Below are 13,061 nucleotides of genomic sequence, written 5' to 3'. Positions count from 1 at the left end.
GATTTGATTGAATGCTGTGTAAATACTGTCCGTACACAGTTATCGGTAGCCCAGAAATGACAGGTTGTACACCAGCATAAAGTTATAATGAAAGTATATTTACCAGTTTTCAACTTTAACTAACAGTTAACAGAAAAAGAAAGATAAAAGGGCTCATTACAGTTAAACCAGTCTAAATGTGCACCTAAACATTGGAGCTCATTTCTGTTGTAGCTGGGAGTATCGCTTTACTCAAGGTGCTGAATTCTCATCACCAACCACAGGCAGAACTTTCTTTCTTGGAATCCTCCACCTCGTGAAGCACTCCTTGCAATAGGGTCTCCCCTTCAGATGGGATCCTCTAGGTGTCTTTCCTGGTGCTCTTTTCCCCACACCTCACCTGAAACCAGACTACTTTCCTTCAGAAATTTCTTCCCGCCCAACCCTCGAGAATGTTCCATGCCATCCTGTTCCTGATTGTCTGACACAACATTACAAAATTGGACAACATGGCTTCTTATCTTTAGCCGAAGCCAAAACAATCATACCAGTAGGACACGCTACTTATACATAAAAATACCTCACAGCTTTGTAGTAGAAATCTTAACCAGGGCATTACACATAGTTAAAGGAGCAAACAGGAGATTCTGTGGATGCAAAAGAGACACCCGGATGGTATGTTGCCTCCCAGGTGCAGGGTCAGGGACATCTCAGATTGGGCCCACAGCATTCTGAAGGGGGAGGGTGAGCAGCTGGAAGTCATGGTACATATTGGTACCAAGGTCGAGTCACTTTTATTGTCATTTTGACCATAACTGCTGGTACAGTACACAGTAAAAATGAGACAACGTTTTTTCAGGACCATGGTGTTACCTGACACAGTACAAAAAACTAGACTGAACTACGTAAAAAAACTACACTAGACTACAGACCTACCCAGGACTGCATAAAGTGCACAAAACAGTGCAGGCATTACAATAAATAATAAACAGGACAATAGGACAGTAAGGTGTCAGTCCAGGCTCTGGGTATTGAGGAGTCTGATGGCTTGGGGGAAGAAACTGTTACATAGTCTGGTCGTGAGAGCCCGAATGCTTCGGTACCTTTTGCCAGATGGCAGGAGGGAGAAGAGTTTGTATGAGGGGTGCGTGGGGTCCTTCATAATGCTGTTTGCTTTGCGGATGCAGCGTGTGGTGTAAATGTCTGTAATGGTGGGAAGAGAGACCCCGATGATCTTCTCAGCTGACCTCACTATCTGCTGCAGGGTCTTGCGATCCGAGATGGTGCAATTTCCGAACCAGGCAGTGATGCAGCTGCTCAGGATGCTCTCAATACAACCCCTGTAGAATGTGATGAGGATGGGGGGTGGGAGATGGACTTTCCTCAGACTTCGCAGAAAGTAGAGATGCTGCTGGGCTTTCTTTGCTATGAAGCTGGTGTTGAGTGACCGGGTGAGATTCTCTGCCAGGTGAACACCAAGAAATTTGGTGCTCTTAACGATCTCTAGCGAGGAGCCGTCAATGTTCAGCGGGGAGTGGTCGATCCATGCTCTCCTGAAGTCAACAACCATCTCTTTTGTTTTGTTCAGATTCAGAGACAGGTTGTTGGCTCTGCACCAGTCCGTTAGCTGCTGCACCTCATCTCTGTATGCTGACAGAGTACCAATGACAGAAGTAGGAAAAGGGAGGAGGTCCTAAACAGAATATAAGGAGTTGGGTAGAAAGCTGAAAACCAAACCTCCAGGGTAGAACTCTCTGGATTGATGGCTGTGCCATATGCCAATGATAGGATGATTTGGCAGATGAATGAGTGGCTGAAAAATTGGTGCAGGGGCCAGGATTTCAGATTTCTGGATCATTGGGATCCTTTCTGGGGAAGGTATGACCTGTACAAAAAGGATGGGTTGCATCTGAAGCCAAGGGGGACCAATATCCTTGTGGGTAGTTTGCTAGAGCTGTTGGGGAGGGTTTAAAACTAATTTGGCAGGTGGATAGGAACTGGAGTGATAGTGCTGAGGATGGGCCAGTTGGTGTACAAGTAGATGCAGTGTGTAGTGAGACTGTCAGGAAGGACAGGCAGATGATAGGGTAAAATTCAAGTCAGTGGGATGAGTTGAAGTGTAACATGAGGGCAAAATCAGAAAGGGTGATGAAGACAGGACTGAAGGTAACACACACAAAATGCTGGAGGAACTCAGCAGGCCAAACAGCATCAATGGAAAAGAGTAAACGGTCCCGGACCACCGCAATCATCCGTGAGTCCTTGACTGCATTTTGACGTTGGACTCCTTGAAGAGTGATGGAGTTACAGTCATTCCTGTGTTGTGCTGACGTACTCATTCAAGCAGCCAACTTGAAGAATTCACTTGTGGTAACATAGCACTCGATGCCTCTGCCTCACAGCTCCAGAGCTGCAGGTTCAACCCTGACCTCAGGTGCTGCTCATGTGGAGTTTGCACGCTCTCCCTATGGCCATTTAGGGTTTGCCCAGTTGCTCCAGTTTCTTCCCACGTCCCAAAGATCTATGGGGTTGGTGGGTTTGTAAGTTGCTTTCTGATGTTAGCAAGTTTTGGGGTTTTTGTAAATGAGATTGCTTAAAGAACCAATGCCAGTAAATCGGTCAGTTGGCATTATTCTTTGTCAAAAGCGAAACAACTTGAGGGAATAAACTAGCTTCAAGGAATTAAGGTAATTGTGTATTTAGATTGTTTTAATTGTAATTGAATCCATTCAAATATCTTTTAATAACTTTACATTTTTTAATATTCTGGTTAAATTATGATTTTTGAATGTCTTTGCATGTTAGTAATGTTTGGCCTTTCAAATTACTTGCTGAGCCATGGACAAGGCCAGCTGGCTACTAGTTTCTCCGTTCTGCTACTTGACGTGTCATGCTGTACAAATGCAATTGGTTTTAAGCAAGCAGTCCCTGCTATAACATGGGAACTTGCCGCTGCTTTTGTCCTGGATTTGAACAGATTTGAGAGGCTTGAGAAAGGTGAGTGAGACTTTAACTTAGACCTGCAGTGAGTGCACTGCAGAATGTGAACTGATGTGGCAAGTGAACTCTTCGAAAAGTAGCACTCTGGTCACTGGGAATAGTCTCTTCTGCCACCATGCAGTGTAATTCATCATCTGTGGAGGACATCACTGTGGACTTTGGCACGTTTGCCCCTCTGTTACTCTCTTGACAGAGAAAACCCATTAGCTGCGGCAGCAAGGTTGTCAACTTTCACTGAACACTCCATTTTAAGGCACAACCGGAGATCAATTGGTAGCAGTATTTGCAAACCAAAGTTAATGTTTTCAGATGGATATTGGTTCAAGCTGCCTTTTCAGACTGAACCAGACTATAAATTGTGCTTTCCTGTTCAAATACATCAACTAGGACCAATCATTTTTCCAGTTGAGCATCACTGTGTACGGTTGTTCCTACCTGTGCTTTTGCTAGCTCTAAACTACACTCAGTAACCACTTTATTAAGTACTTCCTCTACCTAATAAAGTGGCTGCTGAGTGTACATTCGTGGTCTTCTGCTGTTGTAGCCCATCCACTTCAAGGTTTAACGTTTTGTGTGTTCAGAGGTGCTCTTCTGCACACCACTGTTGTAACACGTGGTTATTTGAGTTCCTGTCACCCTCCCTCCTGTCAGCTTGAACCACTCTGGCCATTCTTCTTCTTCTTCCTTGAGTTTTTACGGCAGTTGGCATCCACACTGTTGCATTACTGCCAGCTCTGGCCATTCTCCCCTGACCTCTCTTAATAACAAGGCATTTTCACCTACAGAACTGCCACTCACTGGATGTTTTCTTTTGTTTTTCGCACCAGTTTATGTTAAATTCCAGAGATTGTGCGTGAAAATCCCAGGAGATCAGCAGTGTCTGGGATACTTAAACCAACAATCATTCCATGGCCAAAGTCACTTAAAACACATTTCTTCCCCCTTCTGATATTTGGTCTCAATAACAACTGGACCTCTTGACCATGTCTGCGTGTTCTTATATATTAAATTGCTGTCATATGAATGGCTGATTAGATAATTGCATTAATGAGCAGGTGTACAGGTGAGCTTAATAAAGTGGACACTGAGTGTATTCTTCTAATAATCTCCCATTGGTGCTCTCTTTGATTTGAATTAAAGTGGAATAAGATACAGAAATTCATATTGGAACCCAAATTTTTTAATTGGGTTCTTTCAGGTTCCTTGCTTTGCGACCGCCCGTAAGAAAACAAGTCTCAAGGTTGTGTAATTTATGCATTCTTTGATAATAAATGCACTTTGAAACTTCATCTCTCTCCTGATTGATGTACACTCTCTCCATATATTAATATTAGACTGGGTGCCACTAACTTTGCCATCAGTTCCAATCATATTTCTGTCGTCAAGTCATTGAGGCTAAATTAACATCTGGAAATCTGCACATGCACTGTGAGGCTCAGGATTGATTTGACAAATAAAGTGGGCTGAATCCCTCAGTTTGCACCGTTGCTAGACACCATGTAGAGACCAGAAGCAGAATCCAGCTTTACTGAGATTATTCTTCGTTATTGTGGGTGCTTGCTCTCTACCTGAGCTCCGATATATTTTGATGGAGATTGTAAGAGAAAAGATTCAAGGGGAGAGGGAGTTGCTTTGATATTAAATTTTTTGCTATGGTTTAACGATCTTCCTGAACAGTATAGCCGTCTCTAAGGTCCAAGTGGCATATTCCTCTGAATTTGTATGTTTGTGCAGGTATTTGTGCTTTGTAGCAATTTTGTTTTAATTTTTAATCATTTTAATTGATTGTTGACTGATTTTTCAGTGTCAGGGATGCTTTAGGACAGGTATTTATTGCACCATCTGAGGCCTTGCCTTTTACAGAGACCAAGCCACTGGACCCAGTGCCAAGGGCTTAGCAAGATGGGCTATTGGCATCTGGCCCAGGTAAGTGCAGGCCAAGTTTCCAGGCCAGCATAGTGGTACTGCACAATCTGGTCCATTGAAGTCCATCTTCAAACCTACCCTGATGTTATCTAGAGCCAGGAGAGCTTGACCCTCACTAGGAGAGCGTGTGCATGTCATTGCAAGAGCCCAGTGCCAGTTGTTCTTGCTTTGGTCCCAGCATATCCTCAGTTCTCAATGGCATGCTGTTATGTTGTAGTTGTACAAGACATTGAAATGTTGTGTTCAGTTTTGGTCATCCTCCTACAGAAAAGATGTGATTAAGCTGGAAAGAGTGCAGAGGAGATGTACGAGGAAGTTGGGAGAACCCAAGGGACTGAGTTACAGGGATTTTTGGCAAGCTAGGACCTCGAAAGAAGCATATAAATCACAAGGGGCACAGATTCAGTGAAAAGTTGTCCCTTGTGGTACTTTTTGAATCTCTCCTATCTTACCTTAAAGTAAGATTAGAGAGATTCAAAAAGTACTACAAGGGACAACTTTTTAACCCAGAGGTTGATCCATATATGGAATGAGCTGCCAGAGGAAGTGGATTGGAAAGGTACATTAATAACATTTAAAAAGTACTTGGACAGTTACATAGAAAAGGATTAGGCCAAATATGGACAAGTAGGTGTAGCTTAGATGGGAATTTAGGTCGGCGTGGACCATCTGGAAGAAGGGCCTGTTTCTGTGCTGTGTGACTCTATGACCTCACTGGTACTCTGGTACTGCACTCTTGGTAATTTACTGCATATGATGTATAAAAAGAAAGAATTTCCATTTATACAAGTTGCAAGAAAAAAAAATTAATTGCACTCATGATTTGAAGAAATTCAACATAATAGGTTTTTGGGTACAAAGGGAATCAAATAGTATTGAGGAAAAAGTCAAAACAGAACAGCTATGATGTAATTGAATTGCAGGGCTGATTTGAAGGACCAAATAGCCTCTTCCCTAAAGAACACAGAACAGGACAGCACAGGAGCAGATCCTTCAGACCATTGTCTGTGCAAGAGGGAAATCAAATTAAACTCATTCCTACTGCCTGCATCCTACACATATCCCTCCATTGCTTCCATATTCATATTCCTATCTAAAGTTGGCCTCTTCAATACCTCTACTATTTCTGTTTCTACTACCAACACGGGCAGTGTATGTCTTATTATATCCACTCCAATATGCCTACCGTCATGAGAGGTCCACAGCAGATACCATTTCGCTGGCTCTTCACTCAACACTGGAACATCTGGACAGCAAAGATGCATACAACAGGATGCTTTTTATCGACGACAGCTCGGCATTCAGTATTATCATCCCCTCAAAACAAATCAATAAGTGTCAAGGCTTTGGCCTCAATAATTCCTTGAGCAATTTGTTTCTCAATTGCCTCACATGCAGGTTGTTCAGATTGGCAACAATAATCTCCTCCATGATCTCCATCAGCACAAGTACACCACACAGGCCAAATCAAAGGTGGTGACAAATCAGCACATAGGAGGGAGATTGAAAAGCTAGTGGAATGCTGCCACAACAGCAACCTCTTACTCAATGCCAGCAAGCTCAAGGAGCTTATTATTGACTTCAGGAGGAGGAAACCAGAGGCTGATGAGCCAGTCCTCATAGGTTAGCAACTTTAAATTCCTCAGTGTTATTATTTTGGAGGGCTTGTTCTGGGCCCAGCACGTAAGTGCAATTACGAAGATAGCAACGCAACGTCTCTACTTCCATAGAAGTTTTCGAAGATTTGGCATGACATCTGAAACTTGGACAATTTCTATAGATGTATGGTGGAGCGTATATTGACTGCCTGCATTAGGGAAACACCAATGCCCTTGAACAGAAAATGCTACAAAAACTAAAGGATGCGACCCAGTAAAGTCCTCCCCACCATTGAGCACATCTATGCAGATTGTTGTCGCAGGAAAGCAGCGTCCATCATCAGGGACTCCCATCACCCAGGTCATGCTCTCTCGCTGCTGCCATCAGGAAGAAGGTACAGGAGCCTCAGGACTGACACAACCAGGTTCAGCAACAGTTATTACCCCTCAACCATCAGGCTCTTGAACCAAAGCCCCATCATTGAAATGTTCCCACAACCTATGAACTCACTTTCAAGGACTCTTCACCTCATGTTCTTGATATTTATTGCTTATTATTATTATTATTATTGTTCCTTTTTTGCTTTTTTGTATTTGCAGTTTATTGTCTTTTGCACGCTGGTTGTCTGCCCTGTTGGTGCAGTCTTTCATTGATTCTATTATGGCTATTGGATTTATTGAGATCCAATAAATGGATATCCAATAAATATCCAATATATTAACTGCAAGAAAATGAATCTCCAGGTTGTATAGAGTAACGTGTCTGTATTTTGATAATAAATTTACTTTAAACTTTAGTTGAAGGAATAGATGCCCATATACTGAATTTCACTGACATTAGGGAATAGGTAACTGTGGGAAATATACATACAGACAGCAAAATTGCCATGGGGTAACAGATCAAGTGGCCTAAACCAAGGCAGAGGGTTGTCAGAGTGTCGAGTGCAAGGCCACCCATTTTGGAACTAAGTTATGAGAGTATATTCCCAAAAAAAAGAGAAATTTGACATAGCCACACATCTACCGGAATGATATTGTTGGATCCTGGTGCTTTTGTGGTTCAAAGGTTATTCAGAAGACAAGAATGAAGAATAAAACTTAAGAATGGTGATTGATAAGTTCATGGCCTAAGGTAGAAGGAGCCAATTTTAGAAAACCTAGTATGTTTATTTTTCACCCTCCCCTAGTGGTGCCACCATGTCCTCGTGAGTCTCTTTGAGTGATAAGCCCTTGAGAACAAGGTAGTGATGACTGCACGAAGGCCGATGTTGTCCATTTTCTCAGACAGTGCTCACTTGTAATGTTCAATTATTTAAAACAGAAATACCACAAAAGTTATTAACGTCAAACTTTCTGCATAATCACTCAAAGAGTTGACCTGCAGGTGCATGTAACGACAGCTGTATAACTCATCTCCTTCTACCGTAGGCCACAAACTTATCAATCACCCCATGCTGTGGACACTTTCTGGAGGTCCAAGATCCGTATGCTCCACGACCGCCGGACTAAGTGTGTAAATGTAGGAGGAGACTATGTTGAAAAATAAATGTGCTCGGTTTTCTAAAATCGACTCCTTCTACCCCAGGCCACGAACTTATCAATCACCACTCGTATTTCTAAGCAATTTTATAAGTTGTTACAAGAATGAACAAAGAAAAGGAAAAACTAGTTCTGACTGTCTTGTACTCACACCAATGATAACAAAAATTCCAGTGGTTACAACTAACCAAAAAATAGCCAGATTCAAGTGGCATGACAACTGCAGCAGAAAACTAAGAAGCTTCTAGAAAAACCCAGAAGCAACGAAACCATAATTACTGGGAAATTCACTGAACTTGAATAAAAGTACAAGCAAGCATAGGAAAGTTAACTTTCAAGAAAAGTAGAAGAAAAATAACAATTCTACATGCCAATCCAATAATATTGACTAACGGGCTTTAAGTTCTGAGTGCAAGTTGGATAGATCAATGATACATTCCTCTGTTAAATATCTTAATACGGTAGATAAATACAAAACTCTGGTGGGGCATCCTGAACAAAAAGGGGCTATAGACTTGAAATTGGAGCCTTGACTGTTCAGTGGTGCTGTCAGAAATCACCACACACAAAACGCAGAGAAATTTGCTGCTGAAGCTGGCTTTAAATCAAGTTCAATATCGACCTTGACTTTTGTTATGCATGAATATAGGTATGGATGCAAGTTGGATAACTGGAGTTATGGAATTACTCAGTCTTCAGTGGCAGAACAAGCTCGAGGAGCTGAATAGCTTCCCCTTGTTCCACGGATGCCTCAAAATCAGCAAGATAGTATAGTTGTGCAAGGGGAAGGAAATATGGCAGATTACTCTCCATATGTTAGCAGAAAGGTGTCATGCAGAAGGAGATAATTTTTCTGCAGGAGCAGCGAAATGGATTGGGGGATATTTGTCTCACTGTAGGATCAATGAGGTGCTCCTGCATTTCTCCCAGCTCCCGCCTTGTTGTTGTGAGTACAGTGCTACTCAGATTGTGGAGAACACTGAATATGAGGGAGGGGCTATCTCCTCTGATTTGGACTCTGTTTGGGTATAGTTGGTGGAATAGTCTGTATGCCAACTGCCTACTCCGCTATTATCTACCCAATCCCCTGAGCAGTGGCCTGGAGTGCAGCTTCGGGGTGATGCTGTCACCTCTCACGAGAGCACCAGTTCACTTCTTGAAATGACTTTGCAAGCGGTGCCCTCGACGTGGCCTGAGACCAGCCATCTCAGGCTTCTTGTACGATGGGCGGGGCACCAGAACGTCATGACCAAGCGCTCCTCGTAGGATGCTGAGCGGATTCGGGATCCTGAGCAGCCAGAGAGCAACCACGCAAAGGACTCTCACGTAGCAAAATGGGAAAAGAAACCCCGCTGGAGGAGCTTAGCAGGTCAGGCGGTATCCGTGGAAGCAAGGAGATGGCCAACATTTTGGATCACTTTGCCTACTCTGAGTTTGTTAAGCAGTTTGTGTTTTTCTTTGCTCCATCTGCAGTCTCTTGTCTCCATTTTTGTTGTCTTGCCATTTTGCTTCTGCAGTGTGATTCTCAGTTGGCGTCAGTGCCAAGATGCCACTCTCTCTTGGCTGAAATTAAAAGGAATTGACATTACATCATTGCTTGGTGAGTAGGAAGCCTGGACGAGTTCTCTGACGCTTCACTGGGCAGCAATTGAAGATGAGCTGCCAATGCTATCTAGGCTGATCCGGTGATGCAGTACATGTAAATCATTGTCACCTTGGCCTCCATGAAGGGAGCAGTCCAGACACTAGTGTAGCTTAAAGGTTGACCTGCAGGATACTTCACGCCTCTGTGGTGATGGCTTTGAAGTACCCGAGGCAGTAAATATCCTGGTCACGTGAATCTGAAGACACTCTAGGAACAAGCTGTTCATTAAGTACAGAAATGCCCATTATCTCTTCTGTTAAGATCCCTAGCCCCCTCTGTCAGTGCTTGTAATTGTCAATTATTCTTTAATCATGGAAGCTAGAATTTGCAGTTTTTGGGAACCATGAGCCAGCCTTGGTTTTGGGAAGATGGAAAGAAAAAGCTATTCCCAGTTTTCCAAATAATACCATCCAGATTAGTTAGTGTTTGGAGGGACTGCTTTCAATGTCAGACAATTTTGCAGCCTCATTATTCTCTATATCCTGAAGTAGTATCTTGCTGACCCATTCTCAGCTATTGTTGATACACCAATGAGATATTGTTGATACACCAATGTGCACCCAGATATTTCCTGACTTCCCCAGGTTTAAGAATACCTTTTTTTTAAACTGTATATGTATGTCTTGTTTTGGAAAACGTTTGAACTTCCTAATAATTTTTCAAGCTTTCAATAAAAGAGTGCTGCTTAGCAGTGACACAATGAAAGTGCCTGTTAAGTGAGTATTTCCATGGCTAAGGTGATGTACCAGACAATCCTGAGCTCTTCCACACCTTTTGAGCAGCCTACTCCAGACTCCCAGTGTCTCATTAATTTACGAGCAAAGGACCTAGTGTGAAATGCTTCAAATTCTGCTGAGATTGTTGGATGATAATAGTTGTGTGGAGCCTGGAGCCTCAATCTTTGTCAGTACAGGTGAAAATTTGTGCAATGTATGTGGTTTATACCTATTCAATGACCTTTGGCTTTCAGAGTACTTTATTGTAAATTGCCTTAGATTATTTGAAACGGGGTGAACATTTTAAGACTGTCGATAAAGCAAAACCATTTAGTCATTGAATAGATTAACCAGAAAGGGAGGGTGCAATATCTTTTGAATTTCCAAAGTGGGCTGCGAGTGTATTGCCTTCATAACTATAGGAAAAGTCTCGTCCCCTATTTTTAATTTTTAAGCTGCTTAATATTAATAGCAGTCAGCTGTTTCTGGCGAATGGGTCTGGCTCCCAGAATGAGACTGGATTTGGGTTTGGTTTTGGCTCTTTGGTTAGAAAGGTAATACAGTTCAGGCTGGAATCTGGCTGTCAGTGGAGGTCAAATTCTTTTATCTGTTGAGCATTTTGTTAACTGAATCAAATATTCAAAGATTATCAGTGCAAAGCCTGCGCATTTCCAAACTATAAATGAGGAAGAGAGTGAATGTGCTATCACACAAATGTTTAGTCAAAGCATAGGAAATGCTGGCTGATATCTTTTCCACAACAGAAACCATATTATGGACCTAAGGGTATTCCTGCGTTTTATCCCATTCCCAGCCAACTGACTGTCAATAAATAATGCAAGGCTTGGCAACTGACCAAGAAAGGTGCTGTTGCTGGTCTATACCAGGCAAATTAATTCACAAATTAATTTTCCTTCACTCGCCTGTTCTGACACTTTAAAATGTACTTTCACACTCTCCCTGCATTGTGTTGTGATTTACGCAGCCAGTAATTTTAAGTATTGCTATTTCTGTGTAAGGGTGGCAGAGTATGAAATGTTCTATGGTGGTGTTTTGCAATGAAAGTCCCAAGTCTTGCAGCAACGGGGACCATCTTGTTGATGTTGATGTTGAACACCTATCAGCGGTTTGAATGTTAACTTTATATATTTTGATTATCATTCATTTGGTACGTTCCAAAGAACTCTGGTGCTAAGCAAGTGTCAAGCGTTCTTCACTGGGGGAAAGTGTATCCGGATTACATTTGCTTTGTTTTCTCCGGAGCAAAAGGCCCATGACTTGCATCTTCTCATTAGTTATATATCTGGTACATATCTATCATCTACCAGATTCCCACTCAGTTGCTTAATACTAGGGAGTATTAAATACCCCTTCTAACAATTTCCGTCAGTATGTCGAGCAAGATGAATTTAGATCAACAAGAGAAAATCTGCTGACGCTGGAAATCTAACTAATACACACAAGATACTGAAGGAGCTCAGCAGGCCAGGCAGCATCTATGGAAAAGAGTAAACAGTTGATGTTTCAGGCCGAGACCCTTCATCAGGACTGGAAAATTCTGAAGGAGGGTCTCAGCCTGAAACATTGACTGGTTTCTCTTTTCCATAGGTGCTGTCTGGCCTGCTGAGTTCCTCCAACATTTTGGGTGTATGAATTTAGAGCAACCTGCTTTATTCTGAGAAAAAGATTTATTTAGTGAGTTGTATTTAACAAAGTAAAAAGTAAACCATTAATTTTATCTGGATTTACTTTCTTCAGTATTCCAAAGTCTGCACAAGTCACCTTTTCCACTAAGTCTGGTACACACACAATCCAGAGTGAGTTAGCCAACTGGATTTTTAAAAAAAATTGTCTTGCTGGTAGAATCAAATATTAGTCGTGGAGGGTTGTTTCTCAGATTGGAGGCCAATGACCAGCAGAGTGCTGCAGGGATCAGCGCTGGGTCCACTGTTGTTTATCGTATTTATATTGATGACTTGAATGAGAATGCAGGTAACAGGATGATCCAGTTTGCAAATGACACTGAGACTGGTGGTGTGGTAGACAAAGTTGTCCAAGATTGCAACAGGATCAGAATCAACCGGAAAGTGGGCAAAGGAATGGCAGATGGAAGTTAGCTCAGACAGCTTTGAAGTGATGGATTTTGGGAAGTTAAACAGAGGTTGGCAGGGTCCCGGGGAATGTTGTAGAAGAGAGACATGAGGTAATAAGTACAAACTGTAGTTCCCTGAAACTGGCAACATGGGTAAACAGGGTGGTGAAAAAGACATACAGTATGTTTGCCTGCATTGGCTGTGGTGCTGACTGCAAAGGTTGGACGCCATGTTGAAATTGTACAAAATAGTGGTGATCCACACTTGCAATATACTGTTCACTTCTGGTAGTCCTCTTGTAAGAAGGATGCTAAAGAGGTTACAGAAAAGATGTACTAGGATGTTTCAGGGATTAGAAGATTTGAGATATAAGGAGAGACTGGATAGGCTGGGCCTGTTTTCCCTGGAGTGTAGGAGACTGCTGGCTGATCTTCTAGAGGTTTATAAAAATCATGAGTGGCATAGATAAGGTGGATAGTCAGTGTTTGTCCCAGGAGATGAGTCTAAACTAGACGGCATAGGTTTAAGGAGAGAGGGGAAACATTTAAAGGGGATCTTAGGGGAA

The 13,061-nt window shown here is 42.4% G+C and overlaps 1 protein-coding gene across 5 annotated transcripts in view; it reads left to right on the top strand.

The window, feature by feature from the left end:
• The window catches only part of LOC140741175 (sodium channel protein type 8 subunit alpha-like), a 234,428-nt gene that overhangs the window by 95,037 nt on the left and 126,330 nt on the right, over positions 1-13,061 (top strand). The window lies entirely within an intron of this gene.

The sequence above is a fragment of the Hemitrygon akajei genome, chromosome 18, assembly GCF_048418815.1.
Source record: "Hemitrygon akajei chromosome 18, sHemAka1.3, whole genome shotgun sequence".
Lineage (NCBI taxonomy): Eukaryota > Metazoa > Chordata > Chondrichthyes > Myliobatiformes > Dasyatidae > Hemitrygon > Hemitrygon akajei.
This window is presented reverse-complemented; position numbering and strand designations above follow the sequence as displayed.